This window comes from Myotis lucifugus, unplaced genomic scaffold (assembly GCF_000147115.1).
Source record: "Myotis lucifugus unplaced genomic scaffold, Myoluc2.0 scaffold_7, whole genome shotgun sequence".
In the NCBI taxonomy this organism is placed as follows: Eukaryota; Metazoa; Chordata; class Mammalia; order Chiroptera; family Vespertilionidae; genus Myotis; species Myotis lucifugus.
This window is the reverse complement of record NW_005871055.1, coordinates 16500060-16510259: the sequence shown is the minus strand read 5'-3', so window position 1 is coordinate 16510259 and position 10200 is coordinate 16500060.

The following is a 10200-nucleotide window of genomic DNA, read 5'->3' as shown; positions in this document are numbered from 1 at the left end:
CAGAAATGCTTCAGTTTTCCTGGTGTTTGCACAGTGGAATCTGTTAGGGGCCTCAGGAATTTTATATGACTATATTTGACTGCAAATGGCCATAGGAAGCTTTTCAAAATCCAGTCCTTGTTTACCTTTGGGCACTTTGGCTGTGCTGTCATCCCAAAGCTGAGAGGCACTATCTAAGCTTTGGATTAAATCCACACTTAACTCCTTTCTCACTGTGCATTTCAAATGAGAAGAGTGCTCATGAAGAAGACATCTTTTGTAGGTTTTACTTTTCTTTTTTTATATATATAAAATTTATTTTATTTTATTTTTTCCATCACCATTTATCCCCTCTACACCTTCTTCCACTTCTACCCATCCACCACCATGCCCACAATCACCACACTGATGTCCATGTCCATGTCCATGAGTTCGCTCTCTTATTTTTTTATTTTTTGTTCAATCCCCACCCCCAAAAGCTGTCTGCCTGCTCTCTACCTATGAGTCCGTCTCCATTTTGCTTGATAGTTCAGTTTGTTCATTAAATTCCACATATGAGTAAAATTATATGATACTTTTCTTTCTCTGACTGGCTTATTTCACTTAGCATAATATTCTCCAGGTCCATCCATGCTGTCTCAAAGCATAAAATTTTCTTCAATTTTACAACTGAGTACTATTCCATTAAGTAAATGTTTTATCCACTCATCTACTGATGGACATTTGGGCTGCTTCCAAATCTTGGCTATTCTAAATAACACTGCAATGAACATTGGGTACATATATTTTTTTGAATTAGTGTTTTGGGTTTCTTTGGATAAATTCCCAGAAGAGGTCATAAGACAGTTCCATTTTTAATTTTTTGAGGTAACTCCATACTGCTGTCCACAGTGACTGCACCAATCTGCATTCACACCAACAGTGCATGAGGGTTCTCTTTTCTCCACGTCCTCACCAATACTTGTTATTTGCTGATTTATTGATACTAACCATTATGACAGGTTTGAGGTGACATTTCATTGGTACTTTCCTAAAAACAAATTGATACTAAATGCAACCTGCCCTCCTTTTATTTACTTATGAATTTTTAAAAGATTATTCTCTAATGAGTATATTAGTTGTGTGTCAGTTTTCAAAAGAAATAGTGAGAATTAATTGAGGCAGATCTTGAGCAAGGACCTCATGTTTCACTGGGTATCTCAAATGAAACTTCCTGAGTTCCTAGTAAACCTTGCCAATTATCTGAATGGATGATCCTGATTCAGTGTGGTCCTTTCTTCATTATATTCAGGTTTTCTTGCCTTAACCTCATGCTCACAGCTACCAAAGGGATCAAGGTCCTCTGGGCCCTGATTACAAGCCTAAAATTCAGGCCAGCCTCCACTCCACAACTTGACAAGGAGCATGTATATACACTGCAGACACTGGAACTTTTTACATTCCTGTTCCCTTTGGTGGCAAGGGGTGGCTTTGACACCAGCTGCCTTGGACTCCTGATTGGAGTCTGGTTATTTGACAGTTACTCAACTAAAATGAGAAGAGACAGTGAGTCTTCCTGAGAAACCTCTCCAGCAGGATCAGAAGACTAGTTTTAAACCCTAGCTCCTTCTGTAACTGACTGTAAGACCTTGAGCATGTCCCTTATCCTCCCAGAGTCTTTATCTCTTCATCATTATGTAGACTTTATACCAAGGGAAAATCCTCAACACTCATTTCTCACAGGGTGAGCAGTGACTGGGGGTATTGACCATGCAAATGCATTTACTTTATAAATTTTAACAACACAGCTCTGAGGAACAATGCTGATTCTTGAGTGCTTCTAGCATTAGGAGCTCTCAACACCTAATTATATCTATTTTAATTTATTTTTAATTCTTTTGTGGAGAAAGCATGACAAAGTCTGCAAGTAGTCAAGAGATTCTGAAATAGGTTTTTTTTGGAAAATATGTCTGTAAAATCCATCCCTAGTTTCTTCTAAGGGCTGGTGCTATTTTGGGATATCTTAGGGAGGTTCAAAGGTGAAGGGGAGTGTTGAGAAAGACTGGCAGACAAGGTACTCTCTGGTGAAGTTTACGTTCATTAGATGGGATGAGTGCTATGGGCAGCAAATAAATAGATGCTAATTTCAGTTAGTAACATTCAACAGAAATATATTGTCCCACAGTTCTAGAAGACAGAAGTCCAAATTCAGAGTGTTGGCAGGGCCATGCCCTCCCTGACAGCTCTAGCAAAGAATCCTTCCTTGCCTCTTCATAGCTTACAGTGGTGCCTTGCCATCACATTGCATTCTCCGTGTGTGTGTGTGTGTGTGTGTGTGTGTGTGTGTGTATCTGTTTTCTCTTCCTATAAGGCACCAGTCACTGGATTAGAGCCTAGACTTATTCAGTAAGACCTCATCTTAATTTAACTAATTACATCTTTAAAGACCCAATTTCCAAATAAGATCACATTGTGAGGTTTGGGGTAGATAGGAATTTGGGGGGTGGGAGGGGGATACTGTTCAACCCAGTACAAATAACAGAGAAACACACAAAAACTGATAGATTTCCAGCTGCCACATGGTCCTTAGAATAAATGCCACAATGTGAATCAAGCCCCAACCAAGAGGGGGCAAGATAGCAGGAGAGTTAGAGAAACCCTGGAACACAGACAAAGGTTACAACAATGAGGGTCACAATATTGCCATTCATCAGGAGCCACATGCTAAGAAGAGTAGCAGAGGAAGAGTGGAACAACAGTCAATGAAATAGATGTCCAAACCAGGACCAGTGGACCCTAGTGCTGAAGGATGATAAGACTCCTGAGGAAGACCAGACATGAGAGGCTCACAAGTGGTACTTAATATTAGGTTATCCATCCATTCACTCATCCTCTCATCTTCTATTTGTTCATTTTGTGCAAGCAATGCCTAACGCTGAATACAAAGATCAATAAGACTAATTCCTGCCTAACAGAATTGTGTCTGTCTTGAAGTCTTTGCTCTGTAGTTGGAGGGTGGGAAGAAACACAGAAGCAAAACAAATAAGCCCAGCAAAGCTTCATCATTGCATATGGAAAGATATGTGTTGAATATAGAAGTTCACAAGCCTCAAGCCTGTGTTCTATTAACATGAGGAACTGGCAGTGAACTTAAACCCCTCAAGGAGTTAATAGAAGAGGCCCCCTCTTCTCAGTCCATTAAAAACCCTTCTGGGGCCTATTGCGGTATATCTGTTTACACACATATTTTCCTAATAGAAGGTGAACCTCTCCAAACCAGGGACACTATACCTTATTTATCTGTTTCCTGGACATATCCTAGCACAGCATGTGACCCAGAATTAACATCGTGTTATATCTATGAAGACTGCCTTTCATAAAAGAAAATAGTTGGCATCAAATGGGGCTTGCTTTGGCCAATGAAATCTAAGCAAAAATAATGTGTCATTTTCTGGCAGAAGCTTTAAGAGTTAGTACACAACTTGTCACTTTCTCTTTTTCCTCTCTGCCATAGTAACCACTTATTTCCAACAGTAGTCACCCCATGAGCCTGGGTCCCAGAAGAAAGAGGCATAGAACAGATTACCTGGAATGGACAAGTCATATACATAAGAAATTAACCTTTGTGTAATAAGCCACTAAGATCTGGAGTTTTTCATCACACCAAAACCTAGGATATATAACTAATTCACCAAAATATCCCTTTGTTTTTCTGAATAAAGTTAAAGAGTTTTACTAAACCATTAATTTCACTCCAGTCATCAAGCATTTATTAATCACTCACTATAAGCAGAAGCCTATACTACTAAGAGCAATGGTCACAGAAATAGTGAAAGGCGTCTGTTCTCAGAGAATTTGCAACCTCAGGAAGAAGGCAGCAATGCCTCTGAATGGCCATACAGGATATTAAAATACAGTATTGAAATATTTTTATATAGTTGGGATATTGCACTGTCCAAAATCCAAAATATTTCCTATCTGCCACAGTTGCCCCAGGCCTCCCTCAGGAAACCCTCCCACACACACTCACATATATATCCCTGATCAAGAATTATAGGATTTACCTTACAACATAGAAAGGGACCACCGGAATCATGTGTAATCATTCTGATTGATCTGTGTTGATGTCTTAGTTAAATATTTCAAAAATCACCCTTGGAGACACAAAAATACTTTGGTACCTTGAGTATAAACTTCAAAAGAAGCATACAAAGAAGAATTAATGACCCATCTGCAGATTGGGACAAAGCCAGCTTCCCCCAACTGGTACCGGATATTTGAAGTACTGCCTGAGTGATGTAAGGTCCCCTTCTTAGAAAGGATTCAGGTTCTATTCAAACAGAACTTCCATTGCTCAAGCCTTCTGACCATATGTGTGTATAGTGCACACACGTACACACCCACACCACATGCTTTCTTCTAAAAAGCCATGACTTGGGCTTGACAGCCCTTTGCTTCTAATAATCATGCAACATGGTAAGTACTCAATGATTCACTGTCCTGCCTATCCCTCTCCATCATGTAGAATTGATTTTTGCCCCTTCACACTCTGTCCAAACTTGTACCCTGGTACACTGACATTAACTCTCCTGTTGCCGCCTCTAAGCTCTAGTGTGTATAGCACATTCATCTCTGTATTTCCAGCACTGGCATAGTGCCTGGCACAAAGTAGAATGGATAAGATGGCTCTGGATTTAGGGGAGAGGGGAAGAGATGGCCAGGAAAAAGGTCAAAGAAGAAAGGGCTAAAGAATAAATCTGGCAGACCACTAACAAATATAGAGTGGAAAGCAAATGGGACTAAGAAGAAACAAGGGGAGAAATCAAAGAATTAGGAGATGGGGTTGACAGACCAAGAGAAAGGGACCAAGGGTGAATCTCTTTGGTGAAACAAGTTTCAGGAAGAACACAGTGTCCCATGTCAAACATAGGACACAGCTAGGATATGCTTCAAGTTAAGGACTGAAAATAGGAAAGGGGATGTGGCATTTAGGATGTCATGGTTTACCTTAGGATGGTAAGTTTTGTGGTTAATTAGGGAGGAAGTTGAAGATCCAGATTGTGGTGAAGAAAGAATGAGGGGTGTTGAGGGATGTTTAATGAATCGAAGACACAGAGGTAAGACGAGCCCACAGGCGATTGATGCCGGACAGAGGGCTACAGCTCGCTCAGGCATGTAGCAAACTCTGTACTCTTGACCATTGCTTTTATTGGGGTTTGGCACGAGGTTAGTGCGTCAGCAGTTAATCAACTAAATCTTGTTTTGTTCTATATTATAACAATAGCGTATTGAAGACAACTTGCAGCTGTGCCCTCCCTTTCTGCTCTACACCCACGACTATTTAATCGTATCCTTTCTCAGGGAGGTAAATGTTCCAGGAACTCAAGATTGTGTGCAATCTTGACCCAGCGTGACTCGCTTGCAAGTCACGTGGTGCTCCTGATGGAACATCCACTTCTTCTTGGCAGGACTTCAGATCCTTGTTTACAAATGTCCAGCTACAGAGGGGTGAGAATGTAGACAGTGAGAGTAGCAGTGTTCTCTCTAGAAGTTTGGCAATAAAAGAAGGAAATTGTTCAGTCAACAAAAAAGAAGGAAAGGTTAAGGGGACATTTCTTCTTAATAGGAGAGACCTGAATGTGTCTTGTGCTGTTTATACACACCAACGTAGATCATGGCCTATATAAGATGGTCATGGGAACAAATACCAACCTCATCTATATTTGGGGGCTCAGATGCACAGCCTTTATTCTGTTGGTCCTCAGCTCAGATTATCATGTTTAGAAGCTCCTGAACAACTTTCCAAGACCCTCATGTAAAAGGCAGAAGAAAACAACATCTGAGAGGGTCATGTGCAGCCATACTGATCGGCCTCCCAACAGGTGTTCCTCTTGGTTGAGACAGTTATGGTACTTCCATATTTCAGCTCTGCTCATGTTTCTGCCATGATAGAACTGCCTCACTTCCATATCATGCTTGTTTGTTATCATAATAAATGCAATTTTCAAGTCACTAGAGAAAAATATTCCTTTTTAAAAATCTCCTCTTTTGGCCCTACCCAGTTTGGCTCAGTGGAAAGAGCATCGGGCTTGGGACTGAAGGGTCCCAGGTTCCATTCCAATCAAGGGCATGTACCTCGGTTGCAGGCTTAATCCCCAGCCCTGGTCAGGGCATGTGCAATCAATGTGTCTCTCTCACATTGATGTTTCTGTGTCTCTCTCACATTGATGTTTCTCTCCTCTTCTCTTCTCTTCTCTTCTCTTCTCTTCTCTTCTCTTCTCTTCTCTTCTCTTCTCTCTCTCTCTCTCTCTCTCTCTCTCTCTCATCTTTCACTCTCTCTAAAAATAAATGGAAAAATATCCTTAGGTGAGGATTAACAACAACAACAAAAATTCCTCTTCTGGATCCTCTGGATTTTTCAAATTTTAGAGAGTTCCTAGTGAGTGTGTGCTCCATCTGGAGACACTAAAGGCAGTGATAAACTTGTGAAGGAGACCTGAGGTAAGCTAGGCACATATCATGTGCTCTGTCTTTATGCTCCTTTATATTCAGATAGAATCACTGTGACTACACATTATAGGCATATTACTTAGCAAATGAAAAACATAGGAATCTGAAAAATTAAGATGCAATAAAGTGAGAATACATATTTAATTCAAAATTAGTCTTGCAATAATCCATTAAAGTACTAATCTATTAATGAAGAAGGTCATAGCAACAGAACTAACTTTAATTATGTATTTAAAATAAATGGAGATCAAGGGGAAATAAAGGACATAGAGACTTAAAAAAAGTACAAAAAATCAATAAATCCAAGAGCTGATTCTTTGAAAAGATAAACAAGATTGATGAACCCCTATCCAGACTCATCAATAAGCAAAGAGAGAGGACACAAATAAAATCAGAAATGAAAGAGGCACTATAACAATGGATTTGTAGAAATACAAAGGATTGTAAGCAAGTACTATGAACAATTACATGCCAACAAACTGGACAACATGGGCATAATGGACAAATTCCTAGAAATGTACAATCTTACTAAAACTCAATCAGGAAGAATCAGAAAACCTGAGTAGGTCAATAACAACTGATGAAATTAAAACAGTAATTTAAAATCTCTTAGTAAGCAAAAGTCATGGACCAGATGGATTTACAGGGGAGTTTTAACACACATTCAAAGAACTAACATCTATCCTACTCAAACTATTCCAAAAAATTCAAGAGAAAGGAAGACGCTCAAGCTCTTTTAAAGAAGTTTTCATTATCCTAATTCCAAAACTAGATAAAGACACTACAAAGAAAGAAAATTACAGGCCAATATCTCTGATGAAGACAGATGCTAAAATCCCCAACAAAATATTAGCAAATCAGATCCAGCAATATATTAAAAAGATCATACACCATGATCAAGCTGGATTTGATTCCAGGGATGCAAGGCTGGTATAATATTTGCAAATCAATAAATATGATATATCACATAAAAAATTAAAAGGTAAAGTCCTAACTGGTTTGGCTCAGTGGATAGAGCGTCGGCCTGCGGACGGGGCCTCAGGTTCGATTCCGGTAAAGGGCATGTACCTTGGTTGCGGGCACATCCCCAGTAGGGGGCGTGCAAGAGGCAGCTGATCGATGTTTCTCATTGATGTTTCTAACTCTCTATCCCTCTCCCTTCCTCTCTGTAAAAAATCAATAAAATATATTTAAAAAATTAAAAGGTATAAACCACATGGTCATATCAATAGATGCAGAAAAAGCATTCAACAAAATCCAGCATCCTTTTTTAATAAAAACTCTCAGCAAAGTAGGAATAGAGGGATCATACCACAACATTATAAAGGCTATATATGACAAATCTACAGCCAACAATGGGCAAAAACTAAAAGCGATTCTCTTAAGAACAGGAACAAGACAAGGATATCTGCTTTCACCATACTTATTCAACATAGTACTGGAAGTCCTAGCCATAGCGATCAGACAAGAAGAAGAGGTAAAAAGCATCCAAATTAAAAAGGAGGAAGTAAAACTGTCATTAATCACAGATGACATGATATTGTATATAGAAAACCCTAAAGACTCTACCAGGATATTACTACACTTAATCAATGAATACAGTAAGGTACCAGGATACAAAATAATTTCAATACACCAATAATGAACGCTCAGAAAGAGAAACTAAAAAGGCAATACCATTTACCATGGCAATAAAAACAATAACAAAATAAGATACCTGGGAAGAAAGTTAACCAAAACCTGTACTTGGAAAACTATAGGACATTTTAAAGAAGAAATAGAGGAAGATACAACCAAATGGAAGCATAAATCATGTTCATGGATTGGAAAAATTAACATTGTTACAATGTCTATACTACCCAAAGCAATCTATAGATTCAATGCAATCCCTATTAAAATACCAATGGCATACTTCACAGAGATAGAACAAATACTCCAAAAATTTATATGGAACCATAAAAGACCCTGAATAGTGGCATCAATCTTGAGAAAGAAGAATGAAGTAGGAGGGATCATAACACCGGATATCAAACTATACTACAAAGCCATTGTAACCAAAACAGCCTGGTACTAGCAAAAGAACAGACTTACAGATCAATGGATCAGAACAGAGACCCCAGAAATTGAGCCACACCATTACAGTTAATTAATATTTGACAAAGGAGGCAAGAACATACAATGGAGTCAAGACAGTCTCTTCAACAAAGGATGCTGGGAAAACTGACAGACATATGCAAAAAGATGAAACTAGACCATACACATTACACCATACACAAGAATAAACACAGAATGCATAAAAGATTTAAATGTCAGGCATGAAACCATAAAAATCTTAGAGGATAACATAGGCAGTAAAATCTCAGACATCTCACATAGCAATATGTTTACAGATACATTTCCTATGGAAAATGAAACTAACGAGAAAATAAATATATGGGACTACATAAAAATAAAAAGCTTCTGCACAGCCACAGAAGCCACCACCAAAATGAAAAGAGAACCCACTGTTTGGGAGACATCTGATAAGGGGTTAATTTCCAAAATGGTACATCTACACAATGGAATACTATGCTGCTGTGAAAAAGAAGGAATTCTTACCATTTGCAACAGCATGGATGGAACTGGAGAGCATTATGCTAAGCGAAATAAGCCAGTCAGAGAAAGATAACTATCACATAATCTCACTCATTTGTGGAATATAATGAACAACATAAACTGATGAACAAAAATAGAACCAGAGACATAGAAGCATTGAATAGACTGTACAACCTATGAGGGAAGGCGGGGGGTGAAGTGGTAAGAGATCAACCAAAGGACTTGTATGCATGCATATAAGCATAACCAATGGACACAGATAGTAGGGCATGTGCTGGGGGGTGGGAGCAGCCGGGGAGAGGTCAACGGGGGAAAAAGAAGCCTATGTAATACTTTAAAGAATAAAGAATTTAAATTATATATATATATAAAATATGTAAACATATATATAAATTAAATATATATATATTTATATATTCATACAACTTAACAAAAGGGAGACAAACAATCCAGTAATAAAATGGACAGAAGACCTGAAGAGACATTTCTCCAAAAAGTACATACAAATGGCCAAGAGACATATGAAAAAATGCTCAAAGTCACTAATCACCAGAGAAATGCAAATTAAAACCACAATGAGATATTACCTCATACCTGTCAGAATGGCTGTCATAAAAATCAACAAACCAGTTCTGATGAGAATGTGGAGAATGGGGAGCACTATTTCACTGCTAGTGGGAATGCAGATTGGTGCAGCCACTATGGAAAACAGCCACTATGGAGCTGCCCCAAAAATTTAAAAATGGAACTTCAGTTTGACCCAGTGATTCTACTTCTGGGACTATATCCTAAAAACCCCAAAACATCAATCAGAAAGAATATATGCACTTCTATGCTCATAGTAGCATTTTTTTACAATAGCTAAGATTTGGAAGCAGCCCAAGTTCCCATCAGTAGATGAATGGATTAAAAAGCTGTGGACATTTACACTATGGAATACTATGCAGTTGTAAAAAAAAGAGGGATCTCTTACCCTTTGGGTCAGTATGGATGGACCTGAAGACTATTATGCTAAGTGAAATAAAACAATCTGAGAAAGACAAATATCATATGATATCACTTATTTGTGAAATCTAGTGAACAAAATGAATTGACCAAGAAAATAAGACCTGAAGCATGGAGGTATGGAACAGCCTG